We start from the raw sequence: 16,463 nt of genomic DNA on the forward strand, positions 1-16,463 counted from the left end.
AGCCGCTTGTGGCTGATGTATATGTGATATGTAGAAAGTTTCATATTATCCGTCGTATAGGGGAGATGTTGCCGAAATTTCTTCGGACAAAGACTCCTCTGGGGCGTGACAGTGTGACCCAGTTAAGGGCTCATCCATTGGGTTAAAATCTTTCCAAGAATTCAAAGAGAAGGTGATCAGGATCGAAGAAAGTTGAGTTATATATATTGTTATCACTAAACTTGTTTTGGTTTTTAATTTCTTTCCTTCAACTTCGATTTGGTGCCTATTGATGCAGGCTTACTTCTGGAGCTAGGGTTATAATAGTATCTAGATCTGATGATAATGAAGATTTTTGACTTCCGAATTCCAACAAATATATGCATTATCTCTCTCAGTTCGCAATCGTGGAGCATTGAAGTTCTTGCAAGTGCCATTGGTTCGACACGTCGTTCCTCAACTTATTTGAGCTATTTCAGAAGCATTGATTTGTTTTCTTCTACCAACCATTGTTATATTCTTCTAATTTCCTCGAAGATAAACTAAATTTTCTCTTCATTTCAGTGGCTTGATAATTATGTGCATACTGTTTCGATACACTATGTACTATGTAGAACTAACAGAGCAGCTCCTACTTTATTAACTAGGTCCTTCGACACACTTTAATTAGAACACTTAGCTTATGATATTAACCTTCTTCGTCGCATGGTGACTCAAGAATGCGATTTATTCACCATTACCTTTACAAACACTAGCTTTTAGTCTTACATTGCCGATATTCTTATGTGATGTGTGGTTATTTGCCGCAGTTTAATAAAGAGAATGAACTCGATCTATCCATTGTTCTTTGAACATAAACGTGGTAAATGTGTGTTATCTTTTTGACTCGAGTAAATCTCATAAAGTGATGATTGAATTTCCTTAAGGAAGGCTTTACAACACCTGCCGCTGGAAGTTAGTTAGCAGTGGATATTTTGAAGGCAGCTAAAGACAGATAATTTGTCTTTAATTTTTTTTTAAAAAATATTTACGGTGCGATTTCCTGTAATTTTGAACTCAATTTTGGTTGTCCGTTAAGGCCTAAATCCCATATTTATTTGTACAAGCAAATAATTGTACAAATTATTCCATTGGTTAATTATTGTTCTAAATTTCCAAATATTAGCAAAGGTTTATAAAGAAGATTTATCTTTCATCTATCCATTATTATTATTTTTTTAGTTGTGTGAAACATTGTGTACATTTATTATTTCAGACGTTACAAAATTTTATTATGAAGTTTGACATCTTACATAAATGTTATTCGAACCTATGCAAATTCGTCATTTTGGAACAAGCCATCAACAACATTATTGCTTGGTTTAGGTTCAGCAATGGATCATCATTCTGTTCTATGTACAAGGATATCAGTTAATAATTTACGGAGAATAAATGAAAAGGTAAAAATAGAGGGGAATACAATTAAACCACTTGAGAATAAATTAGATGGATCTGTGAAACCTAGCTCTTTAGAGAATTTGCCACCCATCTTCTTGCTCCTGCTCATCGACGTCGCTAAAACTTTCGGAACAGTGACATTCAGCCATTCCAATATCGTCACCAGTACTGGCCGCAGCAGAATCATAGTCAGGAATGGGTCTGGTAGGTTGAATATTTTGGATGACTGTGAACAATGGTGCTCCGCTTGACTTGTCTGCAAGCCGGGTGGAGCGCGAACAAAAATCTTCGAAATCATCTGTGTAATGTTGAAATTCAGCAAACAAAAATGAATCTAAGTTTTTATTGAAGGAATGTCTTATAACCACTGCATCAACCAACCCTTGTCTTTGCAGTAGAACCCAATGGCCAATGATGGATCCATCTAGTGGTAGGTGTCGCACCGTGCTAGAGACAGACGATTTATGCCACAAGTGAGCTACTTGAGAGGGAAAAGGCACATGTTCAAAAATGCAAGTCGGTGAAACAAAATACCTGCAGTGGTATGAAGAGCAATCAGCTTCCTGGTCATCCATCTTGACATCAACAGCCTAGTTTAACAGTAGTTATTTAGTGTCTCTGACAAGATAGATCGAACACAAGCAACTTTTCGATTTTAAGAAAGAGAACAAGATATCATATTTCTGTTCAAGATGACAAAAAATTGAAAAAAGTATATGTTTTTAAGCTATCAAGGAACCATAGTGGCTTAATTAGCGACTTGTATGTTTCTAAGAACCATATTTCTATGTTAATGAAGAGACTGTAAGTAAGAAGTGTAAGAAATCATTTCTTCCATTCAACATCTTGTATACAATGACACATGACAGATTCCTCAGAACAGTATGAAAACAAATTAGTAGGGCAATTGTTTTTTAGTAAACATGATAATTGCTCATGAACTGAGAACGATCAAAAAGAAAAGCAAATATGCATTGATAAATTTTATACCGACTGAACCTCATGAGGGTCCAAGTTGAGTGCCTTCTCATCTTGCACACCAACAATATAAGTTGAGGCACCAGGTTTACCACCTAAGATGCCGAGGCATTGTGGAAATGTAAACGTTTCCCACAGCAAAGGAATATACCTGCAAAAATATGGCACATACTAAGAGCAGCTGGGAAGATACTCAAGAAGATAAACACCCCAAATATCAAACAAAAAACAATTATAGAAAATTTAAAAAATAAATGCAAACATGATCTAAGAAAGTAACACTGCCACTGTGCCGCCTAGAAGCCAGACTAAAACCATGATAAATGGATCTTAACCGTATTTGAAGCAAGACTAAGTATAAGCAAAACTGACCCAAGCTACATTCACCATCCAGGTGCCCCGATTTGCAAAGGGAAAATATATGATTCCTCAGAAGTCACTCGTCATATTTGAAGTCCAGATATGGCGCATATAACATCATGGACGCAAAGAGTCCATAGCCATATAGTTAGACTAATATTTTGAATAAAGGAGCATAACCAAAAACTATACATAATATCATTAATATCTAGAACATATGAATATGTTTTATTGTATCATTAATTTTTTTTTCTGGACAAGTTCAAATCTTCACAATGGGAAAAGATAAATCAAAAGTATCACCCTTGATACACTAGAGAAATGCTATATTGAAATTTACCTGGGGTTGATTTTTTCTAAACCAAGAACCAAAGGCACCAGAAGTAGTATAGGTGCCCAATCTTGTTGCCCTTTGTTAAAATCGTGACAAAGTCTAGCAGCAACCTCAATGCAAACAACTGGAGCTCCACCTTGTTCCCCATCTTTATCACCTGAAACAATATATAGAACCATGGGAAACCTTTGTTTGCGTTTTTGATGATCATATTGTTCTTTGCTAGTGTTGATAATCGTTTCCCATGTTCGACACATAGCATAAGGACCCAACCAGGACCCAGCAACCAAACCATAAGCCTTCCCAGCTTCAAGAAGATTGTGTATTGAAAAAGCGCACGAGCTAGAATCACCAAAAAGATGTAGAATTTCAAGATACCGAAGATCATATGGCTGCAGATCAACATTAAATCATTATAAACGAGGAGAGGTGACGTGGGGTCTCGCGGCAAGAGAGGAACGCGACGAGGAGAGGAGGGCGGCTCTGCTTCGCGACGAGCTTCGGCGAGAGAGGGAGGCGGCTCTGCTTCGCGACTAGGAGAGGAGGGTGGCTCTGCTTCAGGACAAGCTTCGGCGAGAGAGGAGGCGGCTCTGCTTCTGGACGAGCTTCGGCGAGAGAGGAGGCGGCTCTGCTTCGCGATGAGCTTCGGTGAGAGAGGAGGCGGCTCTGCTTAGCGACGAGCTTCGGCGAGAGAGGAGGGGATTCGAAGAGGGAGGAGAGGGAAGCGATGAGGAGAGGAGTCGGCGCTGCTTCAATTACCCTCTGTTTGGGAGGAGGTGAGTAAAGGGGAGGGAAAGGTAAACATGGGTAAAATGAATTTTTACCCTTGTTTGGGAGAGAGTGAGCTATGAAGGGGAAGGGGAGAGAAGGGTAAAGTCTCCCCTTGCATGGTCGGGAATAAGCGAAATTCCTTACACCCCAAATTGGGGTGTAAGGAAGGGTAAGGAGAAATTATTACAATTATATCCTTATTTTTTTTTTACATGCAGATTTATTAAAAAAATAAGAGGATATTTTTGTAAATTTGTATATTTAACTTTCATTCCATCCCTTTCCTCTCACATAAACTTTCCCTCCCTTTCAAACAAGGGTAAGATAAATATATTACTTTCCTTTCCTTTCCTTTCCCTCCCTTCCCCTTCCATCCCCTTCCATTAATGAACCTTACCTCACCCCATCCAAACAGAGGCTCAGGGTTTAGGAGAGTTGCTTTTTTTTATTTTACCTGCTGCTGATGTGTAAGTGCAGCAGGTTTTTTGCCAGCTCAGATGACAATGAATAACTTGTGCCGCACATAACCGCACAAAACGCACCGCAAGATAAGATTTCTGTATATATATATATATATATATATATATATATAGAGAGAGAGAGAGAGAGAGAGAGAGAGGTTGAAAGCTAATGACTTTAAGATTAGTCAGCTAAACAATAGTCTCCAATTCACTAGATTCATATCCATTTGATTGTTACTAGAAGAAAAAAAAAATATATTCAAGAATACTTTCATTTGGTTAATTTCACAGTCAAAGATTTAAAACTATTATAAACCTATGCAAAGATTTAAAATTGATTCGATCGATACAATATGACTTCTCTCTCGTAGTGTTCCTCACTCAAAGTTGAAGATCTTATTGTCATGGTATTATTACAAATCAAACCCTAAACCCTAAAGCATCCAAACAAGATCCTAATACTAGGCTTTCAATGTAAAAGGTTGAATTATTTAACACCTTAAACATATTATTTGATGTTTCTCATTTAACTAAACAAGTTGGAGAGTTTGGTTCAATCTTGATTGAAATATGAAAGTTATTTTTCGATGATGCAATCATGTCTAGGAAATATAATTTTGATGTTTGATAACATTTAAGTTAAGGAGAATGAAATGAGATCTTACTTGTGTAACGAGTGTCTAGGAAAAGTCCGTGCAAGGAAGATTAGATGTAAGACAAGGAAAGCCCAAGAAGATTGAGGGCCAGATTTTTGGCAAGAAGAAGTTCGTGTAAGTCTAAAGACCGGATACAAGGTAAGGATATTAGAAATAATAGATCATGCTTGTTTTTAAATCAATATGATAACTGAATACGGAAAAAAATCGATTGTTATCTCTAACTATTGATATTTGAAGAATGCTTGACACCCCTTTTGATGTTTAATGCTTTAAGACCTTCTAAACACTTCAAACCTCTCCTATAGATAATGTTATTATTCTTGAAAGGTGTATATATTTAGGGATCCTAAAGGCCATTATTTATAAGGATTCATTACCATCATTGAGTCAATCCAAAGATATGATAAGATAATTGATCCTGTCAGAGAGTCGAAGTGACGGACGCTGGGGATGTGGCGCTCTTGTTGATCCTGCATGGACCTCCATTGAGACAAACCTGCAAACACAAAGCATCAGTGCCGAGCTAGGGAGTGGTTCTCTGGCGATGGCCCTCTGACGCTCAAGTCAGATCTCCGACGAAAGCAGCAAGCAAGCAAGCAAAGCAAAGAAACGAAAGTGACAGCGTAACTGTAGCTACAGTAGAATGAGCCTACCTCTGTCGAAGCTCCTGGGGTCCTTATATAGGGCTCTCAGGAGACGCGTGCACGCTTCCCAAGACATGCACGCTCCTCAAAGCATACCTTGAAAGGACGTGTCAGAAAAGCATGTCTAACGGCATACCTCAACAGCCCGAGCATATCCCTGACGTGACAGTGGAAGCTTCCACCGTACGATTCTCTGTCTGACCATGCCGCCTGTTGGCGACACTGGTTGCTAGGAAGATATTCCCAACTGCTTCCTTTGTCCATTACTGGTCTGAGCGAGAGAGTGCCTAGCGGAAAAGCCCCTTGGCTAACTGCCGGTGTCCTGGCGTTGCTGTCTCTAGGGTCGAGCAGGAAGACCGCTCGGTCGCCATTCAACTGATCTGACCCCTGTTGCTGAGTGAGGGAGCCGTGTCTCTGCGTTGCAGGATCCAGGACTTGGTGAGAGTTCGAGCAGGATGGCCACTCGGCCAACGCTTAGGCGATGAACTTCTCTAAGTGTCGGAAGCTCGGTACCTGGCCGAGTCGTAGTGATGTCGGTCCGGCAATTCCTTGATCCAACCGGATGAGTAGGGCATCCGGTCGGACGATGATCTAGGAACGTTGACTGCCTTGATCCTGACCTTCCACGTGGCCATGACCTTCTCCCGGGCGGGCCCCACCTTATCAACGGATCACGTGCCTTCCCCTCAAGTCTAGTCGAAGGAGGCGTAAGTCCGACTGACTGGACAAGTAGTCTGGTATCCAATTGACCAATATACTGGTTGGATCTCGATCGGCCCATGTAGGACTGATCTTCTTGTACGATCAGCGCTCTGAGCATTTGTACTTGGATATTTTTCCCTCAGCGTTCCCGGAGGGGCGCAAGCCGGGCGATCAATGCTGACGTCGCCCGAATCACCTCGAAATTTGTGCGAATCATCCCCATTAAGGTTGAGCACACGGCCGCGCCCGGTAAGGGTGCTCATTAAATGCCTTCCTGTAAGCGAACACCACGTGACACTATCGCCGTCACCGCACGATCGAAGTGACAGGGGTGATGTGACATTCGGTGGTTCAAATTCAACGGTTGTATCTATACTTTGGATTTTGTGCCCTAGATCAGACGGCTCCGATGAGCCGAACCCCATCTTTATAAAGTCGCAGTGTCGGCTTCTTCGTGTGCTCCAACGATACTGCTCATGTCCAGTGCTTCGGCGAACCTCGACATCTCCCCTCAGTGATCCCCTTCTGTAAGCTCTTCGATCTTGTGCCTGCTTGGTTCTTTTCCTTCCGCTACTTTCCCGCTTCTACTTTGGTGTTTTCCCGTCCCCTTTTTCGTTCATCTCCCTATTATCTTGTTTTCCGGCGATAACTAGTTCATCGTAGCCGTCGGCCCCTACTCCCGGCTCGTGATACACCACCATGGAAACCCAGTTTGATGCGGGCGACACGGCGAGCCTCATAAATGCCTTCAACATTCCCTTTGACCACGAAATTATCTTGGCTTCTCCATCTGATCGGCCGAACGACCCACTGATCGGCACGATCTACTTGTTCAGAGACCAATTCGTGGTCGGTCTCTAATTTCCGATCCACCCATTTATAACAGAAGTTTGTAATTATTTCCATGTCCCACTCCCCCAGCTCGTCCCTAACTCCTTCCATCATCTGTGTGGTGTTGTCGTGCTGTTCCGGCTGCACGGCATCTCGCTTACTCCACAAGTGTTTCATTATTTCTATTATCCCAAGCAGTCTGAACTGGACAGTTATCTCATCCAGTCTCGGGTCGGTTTGGTCTTTTTTGACAAAATGTCTACTTCTAATAAACACTGGAAGGAGTATTTCTTTTTCCTGAGACTCCCCGAGCGGCCGAGCTTTTGCACAACCTAACAGGTCGGGCTTCCACCTCAGCCACATTTGAAGAAGTACAAGACCCAACCGGAATACCTCCATGCGACGAACATGTTGTCCGACCAGGAATTTAGCATCAACAAGCTGCTGCCTGAGGGTGTTATGTACATGTTCGGGCTGAGCCCGATCCGAACGAAGCTCCCGAGCAACCTAGGTATGAAATTTCTCGACATTCTTCCCTTGGGTCTAACTGATTCTTTCCTTCTTTTGCAGCCGACATCATGATGCGCACTCCGACAACCGGTCTGATGAAGCTCAAGCAGGCTGAGATCGAGGCAGCTGCGGCAAAAGAGATGGCGAGCCTTGGCCTGATTCAGGTCAGCTCTCATGAAGGCAAGAGCGAGGCGATGCCAATTGAAGTAGAAGGCGTTGCCAATCGGACACCCCACACTGAACCGACTACGGACCCACTCCCTCTTGAGTCGCAACCTGCCACCCAAGTCGAAGGCTCGGGGTCCTCTGGTGAGGTTCCTCTATCCAGGCGCAAGAGACGCCACATGACCACCCTGTCCTGTTCGGCTACTTCGGTGGTGCGTTCTTCCGAGCAGGGTGGCACCTCCTCTCCGGTCGTTCTCGAGACAGTCGAAGTCATTTCCTTTGATCGGACCCCCTCGTTTGCCGATCTACCGCCCGAACCGATCGTAGTCCAACCACTCCCCTCTCTTCCTCTAGCTCGGTGGAGGGTCCTACGATCCGGCATCCTTCCGGCCTCGACCTCCCAAGCTTCTTGCCCTGCGACTTCTTCTCAGTCAGCGCCAACCGATCAGCGCTCTATAACGGCAATCCTCCACCTCCCAACGGAGGAGTATTTGGTGGCCGGCGATCAACCGTGAGCTCCGGAACATCAGATACTCATATGCGGGTTGCTCGCCAAGGTTTGGGAGGAGGCCCGAGCACGCGCTGCAACCATGCCTCCAGGGTTGTTTGCCGACAGCCATCTGGAAATGTCCACCAGGATATATATGCAATTATCTATTCATGATTTTATCTCCGCTCAGCCTTAACATTCTTCAATTCTGTGGCAGTATTGGGTGGAGAGCGTGGCGATGTGCCAGCGCCTGACACTTGTGGAGGATGAGCTCAAGAAGCTCAAGATTTCTGGTGCAGCATCCTCCTCCCAGGGGCCCATGATTGCCGAGCTACAGGTCGACCTGGCCAAAACCAGCAAACTTCTAGAGGCCGAGCGGAAGAAGTCCACCGATCAGGCCATTATGTTGGGCCAGCTCGAGTCCCAAATAAAAACTTATGACCACAAGATTGAGCTGGCCACCAATAGGAAGAACCGAGCTATAGCTGACCTGGAACTGAAAAACCAGGATGCTCGGAATCTAGCTCAGAAGCTCAAGGGGGTTGAAGACAACCTGGTCGCCGAATGAGACGGTCGATTAGTCGAAGTGGCTTCTCTCCGAGGTCAATTGAAGACCCTCGAAGAAGCTCTGGGGACCGCCCGCTCTTCTCTGGTAACTTACTAGGCGGACGAGCCGAACCGCTTCGAGACCATGAAGCGGGCCTACCTCCGCTCGGACCAGTTCCTTGACAAGGCAGTCAAGCAGATCGTCTGATCGTTTGAGCTGGTCATCGACGCGGCGCTTAGCCAGCTAAGGACGAACGACCACATCTCCAAAGCCCTGTCCGACAGAGACGTTAATCGCGTCCAGCTCCTCGACTCCATACCTAACGAAGCTTTTGACTACATTGAGTAAGTGAGAGTTTGTAGGAAAATTTTTTGTTAAGTCTTGAATGTATCCCCGCCATTCGGCGGTACCCTTCATGTTAATGAAATGCATGCTCGCTTGTTGTAGCGCAGCTTCCCTTTTCCATGTTTGCTCGCAGTCTTTCCAACCGGGGGTAGTCATTAGTTATGTAATCCCGAACGGACGACCCCTCCGTGGGTTTGAGCCGCCATTCGACCTCGGAAATTTATCAAGTTTTACCTTTGGGGTTTAAGGTCGCCACTCTACCGTTGATGGAGACCTAAGTTTAACATCGCCGCTCGACGATTTGACGAAGACTCAGGTTTAAGGTCGCCGCTCGACTGCCGATGGAGACCTGAGTTTAACGTCACCGCTCGACGATCGGTGAGCCGCTCAACTACCGGTGGAGACCTGGATTTAACGTCGTCGCTTGACGGTCGGTGAAGACTCGGGTTTAAGGTCGTCGTTTGACCGCCGGTGGAGACCTGGGTTTGACGTCTCCGCTCGACGGTCGGTGAGGACTCGAGTTTAAGGTCGCCGCTCGACCGTCGGTGGAGACCTGGGTTTAATGTCGCCGCTCAACGGTCGGTGAAGACTCAGGTTTAAGGTCGCTGCTCGACCGCCGGTGGAGACCTGGGTTTAACGTCACCACTCAACAGTCGGAGAGGACTCAGATTTAAGGTCGCCGCTCGATCGTCGGTGGAGACATGAGTTTAATGTCGCCGCTCGATGGTCGGTGAAGACTCGGGTTTAAGGTCGTCGCTCGACCGTCGGTGGAGACCTAGGTTTAACGTCACCGCTCGACGGTCGGTGAAGACTCGAGTTTAAGGTCGTCGCTCGACCGTCGGTGGAGACCTAGGTTTAACGTCACCGCTCGACGGTCGGTGAAGACTCGAGTTTAAGGTCGTCGCTCGACCGCCGGTGGAGACCTGGGTTTTACGTCGTCGCTCGACGGTTTGAGTTGCTATTCGGCAAAGAATACATTAATTACATCAGCGCACCTCTCATCCGACTCGGTATGGCTGGAGATGGTTCGTGCTCCATGGACGTTCGAGTCACCTTCCGTCCTCATCCTCCAAGTAAGCACTAGAGCGGAGCTTCTCCACGACCTTGAAGGGTTCGGCCCACGGGGCTTCTAGCTTGGTGACATCGTCGACCGACTTTACCTTCTTCTACACAAAGTCGCCGACCTGAAATGATCTGGGGATCACCCTTCGATTGTAGTTCTGCCTCATCCTCTGTCGGTAGGCCATCAGTCGGACAACAACTTTAGCATGTGCTTCATCCACCAAGTCCAGCTCCAGGAGTCTCCATTCGGCGTTGTCTTTGTCATAGTGTTGTATCCGGTCGGACTCTACTCCAAGTTCAACGAGGATGACCGCTTCGCCGCTGTACACCAAGTGAAAGGGACTTGATACCGTTCCTTCTTTGGGGGTCGTGTGTATCGCCCACAGCATGCTGGGGAGTTTGTCTACCCAACTCCCTCCCATATGGTCAAGCGCGCGCGTAGGATCCGCAATATCTCCCGATTGACGACTTCTGCCTGCCCATTACTCCAAGGATATGCTACCGAGGTAAAGGCCTGCTCGATGACATACCCCTCGCACCATTCCCTGAGTTCTTGACCAATGAACTATCTCCCATTGTTTGAGACGAGTCGGCGAGGGACGCCGAATCGGCAAATGATGTGCTTCCAGATGAACTTCTTAACCATCTATTCGGTTATCCTGGCCAGCGGCTCGACTTCAACCCACTTGGAGAAATAGTCGACCGTGACGAGTAGGAACTTCCGCTGACCTATCGCCATTGGGAAGGGTCTCACGATATCCATGCCCCATTGGTCGAATGGGAAAGACACAGTAGATGCCTTCATCTCCTCGGGCGGCCGATGCGAGAAGGTGTGATACTTCTGACAAGACAAGCAGGTGGCGACCGTCCGAGTGGCGTCCTCCTGGAGGGTCGGCCAGAAGTATCCGGCCAAGAGGATCTTCCTTTCTAATGAACGACCACTCGGATATCCTCCACACAAGCCTTGATGTACTTCTTGCAGTATATAGTCAGCGTCCTCTGACCCGACACACTTGAGCAGAGGTCGGGAGAAAGCCTTCTTGTAGAGCTGGTTCCCGATCAGGGTGAATCGACTAGCCCTCTTCCTTAGAAATCGGGCTTCCTCCCGATCACAAAAATTCTATCAACGTAGTCCTCCAGTCGCTCAGGAAGGTGAGTCCCTCTATCCGATCGATGTGCGCCACCAAAGATACCTGCTCAGTCGGTTGTGCTAATACGATCGGTGAGAGTGAGCTCGCTAGTTTGGCCAATTCGTCCGTCGCTTGATTCTTCACTAGGGGAATCTTCTGTATGGTCACCTCCCGGCAGTTGGCCTTCAACTTTTCGAAGGCTTCTACGTAGAGCCTGAGACGCGTGTTGCTTATCTCGAACGTCCCGGTCAACTGCTGAGCGACCAACTACGAATCTGAGTGTATGATGACTCGAATAGTTCCGATGTGCCAAGCGGCCTGTAGGCAAGCTATGAGCGCCTCGTACTCGCCTTTATTATCGGTCGCCTGGTAGTCTAGACGAACAGGCAGCTGCATCCGCTCTTCTTGTGGGGAGATTAGCAGTATTCCAATCCCACTCCCCTGCCGAATGGCTGACCCATCTACATATATCTTCCAGATAGCTTCTGGTTTAGGATTCTGTACCTCAGTGATGAAATCCGCCAAAGACTATGCTTTAATGGCCGTTCGGAGCTGATACTGGATGTCGAACTCGCTGAACTCCGTTGTCCATTTGATCAACCGGCCGGACGTCTCTTGGTTAAGAAGGACTCTTCCTAAAAGGCTATTGGTCATTACACTGATTGTGTGCGCGAGAAAGTATGGACGGAGCCTCCAAGTGGCGAGCACCGGCGCATAGGCCAATTTCTCAAGATCAGTGTAGCGAGACTCAGCGTCGTTTAATATATGGCTCAGAAAGTACACGGACTGCTCATCACCATTCTGCCTAACTAATGTCGAACCGATCGCATGCTTGGTTGAGGACAAATAAATACGAAGTGGCTCACCGGCAACAGGCTTAGCGAGTACGGGCAACGAGTTGAGGTACTCTTTAAGATCTCCGAATGCCCGATCGCATGCCTCGCCCCACTGAAACTTGGTGGCTCAGTGTAATATCTTGAAAAATGGCAGACTTCGGTCGGACGACTTAGAGATGAACCGCGATAGGGCAATTATCCGCCCTGTGAGACGCTGAGCTTCCTTCAGATTTCTGGGCGATAGCATGTCTTGTAGTGCCTTCACTTTGCTTGGGTTCGCTTCAATGCCCCGCTCGGTAACTATGTAGCCCAGGAAACGTCCACTCCTCGCGCCGAACAGACACTTATTCGGATTTAACTTGATTCCATATGTCCTCAGCGTCTAGCACGTCTCCTTGATATCAGCGCAGAGATCAGCCGCTCGGAGGGATTTGATCAGGATATCATCGACGTATACCTCCATGTTGCGGTTAATCTGCCACCGGAAGACTTTGTTGATCAATCTCTGATAGGTAGTGCCAGCGTTCTTCAGTCCGAATGACATGACGTTGTAGCACTAAGTTCCATCAGCCGTGATGAAGCTGACCTTCTCCAGGTACTCTCGGGCGAGCGGCACTTGATGATACCCTTGGTAAGCGTCCAACATGCATATCAACTCGCACCCGGTAGTTGATGTTAGGATCTTTCGTACGGCTAGAGAGGGGGGTGTGAATAGCCGCCCCAAATTCTCGCGTTCTTCCTACAGTTAGGGTTAGTCGCAGCGGAAATACAAGGAAGAAACTAAGGAGAAGAAAAACAAACCGATGTAACGAGGTTCGGAGATGAACTCCTACTCCTCGGCGTGTCCGTAAGGTGGACGAAGCCTACCAATCCGTCGGTGGATGAGTCCCCGGAGAACCGGCTAAATATGAGCTCCTTATGGGTGGAGAAACCTCGCCACAACTACTTCTTGCAACAGCAAGATAAGGAGTACAAATACAAGAGAAACAAGAAGTAAATACACAGCAAATGTAAACAACCCTTGCCTTCTTGTCGACTGTTGAAGAAGCAACAGCTTCTCAGACGCCAACCACAGCAGCAGCTCAGTCGGAGTCCCAGCCGAAGGAAGAAGCTCACGCGAAGCTTGCGAAGAAGAGCTCAACAAAGCTCAAGCACCAGAACAGCAGCTCTGTAGCAGAAGAGAAGAGGAAGAAGAATACGCACAGAAGATGCCCTCGTCTCCTTTATACCTGCGAAGAAGAAACAGCGAAGAAACTAGCCGTTGCGTTGCAACGGCTAGAACCCTGATCGGTCTGTGGACCGATCAGGCCCTGCGCTGATCGGTCCCCAGACCGATCAGTCAGTGCACAGAGACATTCTGTGCGTACTCTGATCGGTCTGTGGACCGATCAGGCCACAGCTGGATCGGTCCACAGACCGATCCCCTTCCTTTCCTTCTCGCGATGCTCGTCTCTGATCGGTCCACAGACCGATCAGGACATGGCCTGATCGGTCTGTGGACCGATCAGGCTGCCTTTCTTTTCGCCTCTGTTTTCTTACTGATCGGTCACCAGACCGATCAGTAACCGAACAGAGAGCTTCTGTTCGGTATCTGATCGGTCACCAGACCGATCAGAGCAAACAAGTATCACTGGATCGGTTTGGTGACCGATCCAGAGCTTGGGTTTGGCCCAAACCAAGTCCCAAGACTTCCAAACCAATATCCGGTCAACCTTGACCTATTGGTACTTCATCCCTAACATCTGGTCACTCCCTTGACCTGCTAGAACTCCCTGCCAAGTGTCCGGTCAATCCCTTTGACCTACTTGGACTTTCCAACACCAGAAGTCCGATCATCCCTGATCCATCTGGATTTTCCCTTGCCTGGCTTCACTCACCAGGACTTTCACCTGGCTTCACTCACCAGGATTTCCACATTGCCTAACATCCCAGTTAGGACTTTCTCATTCACCTAGCTTCACTCACTAGGATTTTCACACTGCCTGGCTTCACTCACCAGGACTTTCCACACTGCCTAACATCCCAGTTAGGACTTTCTCATTCACCTAGCTTCACTCACTAGGATTTTCACCTGGCTTCACTCACCAGGATTTTCCACACTGCCTAACATCCCAGTTAGGACTTCCCATTCACCTAGCTTCACTCACTAGGATTTTCACCTGGCTTCACTCACCAGGATTTTCCCGAATGCCTGGCTTCACTCACCAGGACTTTCACCTTCACCTAGCTTCACTCACTAGGATTTTCACCTGGATTCACTCACCAGGATTTTCCGACTGCCTGGCTTCACTCACCAGGACTTTTCCCCGTGCCAAACTCCCTGTTTGGACTTTCCCCGTGCCAAGTCTCCATACTTGGACTTTTCGCGTGCCAAGCTCCCTGCTTGGACTTTTCCGTGCCAAGTCCCCATACTTGGACTTTTCCAGTGCCAAGCTCCCTGCTTGGACTTTTCCGTGCCAAGTCTTCATACTTGGACTTTTCCCGAATCAGGTCAACCAGGTCAACCTTGACCTACGGTTGCACCAATAATCTCCCAAACATCTATTCTTGTCCCACATCAAGAATAGAACTCTCTCACGAGTGTCAAACATCAACATGCAACACAACTAGGTCAACCTTGACCTAAGGTTGCACCGACAATCTTCCCAAGTCAAACATCAAAATACAACTCGAGTCACGTCAACTCGAGTCGGGTCAACCAGGTCAACCTTGACCTAAGGTTGCACCAACAATCTCCCCCTTTTTGATGTTTGACAAAACCATAATCAAGTTAGGTTAACCCGATAACCTAACTTAGGTTTTCCAACCATCTTCCAATGTCCAATGTTCTTTCCTTGAACATTCTCTAGACATTCTCCCCTTAGGTTAACCTGATAACCTAACTTGGGTTCTCTAATAATTCTCCCCCTTTTTGACACACATCAAAAAGTATTCCAATGTTCTTCCTCGAACATTCCTTGACAATCTTCCCCTAGCTTAGGTTAAACCGATAACCTAACTTGGGTTCTCCAATAATTCTCCAATGAACACTCTCCCCTTTTTGACACACATCAAAAAGAATAAGGAGGGTATCAAGGTCAAGAGTTTCTTCCTAATGAAAGTCCCATACCTTTCATTTGAAACTCTTATTTTCCCCTTGATACTAAGCTCAACAGTCCACTTAGTGATAATCCCATATCACTAATCCTCAAGGAGTAAAAACTCCCCCTAAAAGTCAACTCCCCTTGACTAATAGTTAAAACTCCCCTAAAGGCCAACTCCCCCTTGACCATTGTACCAACAATGTCTTGGAGAGTTTCAAACCTTTAGAAATCTAAAACCAACTTCCAATTTCAGACATGCAGTCGAATTTCAGCACATTGGCACGCTATCAGACCTCACTGGATCGGTCACCAGACCGATCCACAGCACTCTGGATCGGTCCAGTGACCGATCCAGCCCTCCCTGGATCGGTCCAGCGACCGATCCAGACACTGATCACAGGGATTTCTGATTTTTCCTCTCCCGAAATTCAGAAACCCCTAATAAATTCCAGAAAATTCGAAAAATTATGAAATTTTGAGGATACATTCCTCATATCATACACTATCATGGAAAAATAATTTTCTATGAAAATAGTTTCCATTTTCAAATCTTGATACAAAGTTCAAAAAATTTGAAATAGTTCAAGTTTTAACTCAACTTTGTATCACAAAGTTCAATGATGAATGCTATCACTAGGAAAGCTTCATCAAGGTTTTTCAAATCAATTTTAAAATGCTTTTAAAACCATTTGAATTTAGGACCATAATCTTAGGGCTAAATGTACATGACTTGTACATAAGCTTTCCCTATGATCCTCCATTTCTTGAATTAGGCTCATCTAGGTACAAGAACTATGCACCTTGATCCTAATTCATGATCCTAATATCTCACACACATCTAAGGTGTATCAAACCACATTCAAGTCAATTTGATGTGAGATATGGGTTAAGGTCAACTTAGGCTAAGTTCTCATGCATTTTCTAAACACAAATTTGATCTCAATATCAAAATGTATTTTTCATCCTTAAATCAATTCAATTGATTATTAATGCAAGAGATGATGACATGGCATAAAATGGTATCATAAATGAAAACATGTGCCAATGTCATGATGTCATGGCATAAAGTTTGAAACTTAAATAAACATGACATAACAACTAGCCTAAGCATTATCATGACATTTCAAATGATAATAAAA

General features: G+C 45.9%; 1 long non-coding RNA gene and 1 pseudogene across 2 annotated transcripts; one reads left to right on the forward strand and one right to left on the reverse strand.

Moving 5' to 3' along the window:
- LOC121977267 lies at window positions 1-639 on the forward strand. Of its 2 annotated transcripts, none has more exons than XR_006110776.1 (2): window positions 1-191; window positions 278-639. It is a non-coding gene; the product is annotated as an uncharacterized LOC121977267 (long non-coding RNA). The 2 variants fall into 2 exon arrangements; XR_006110787.1 differs by having other exon boundaries at window positions 1-172.
- A 680-nt stretch (window positions 640-1,319) lies between these two features.
- LOC122039879 lies at window positions 1,320-3,495 on the reverse strand (annotated as a pseudogene).
- Window positions 3,496-16,463: the final 12,968 nt, after the last annotated feature.

The sequence above is a fragment of the Zingiber officinale genome, chromosome 1B, assembly GCF_018446385.1.
Source record: "Zingiber officinale cultivar Zhangliang chromosome 1B, Zo_v1.1, whole genome shotgun sequence".
Lineage (NCBI taxonomy): Eukaryota > Viridiplantae > Streptophyta > Magnoliopsida > Zingiberales > Zingiberaceae > Zingiber > Zingiber officinale.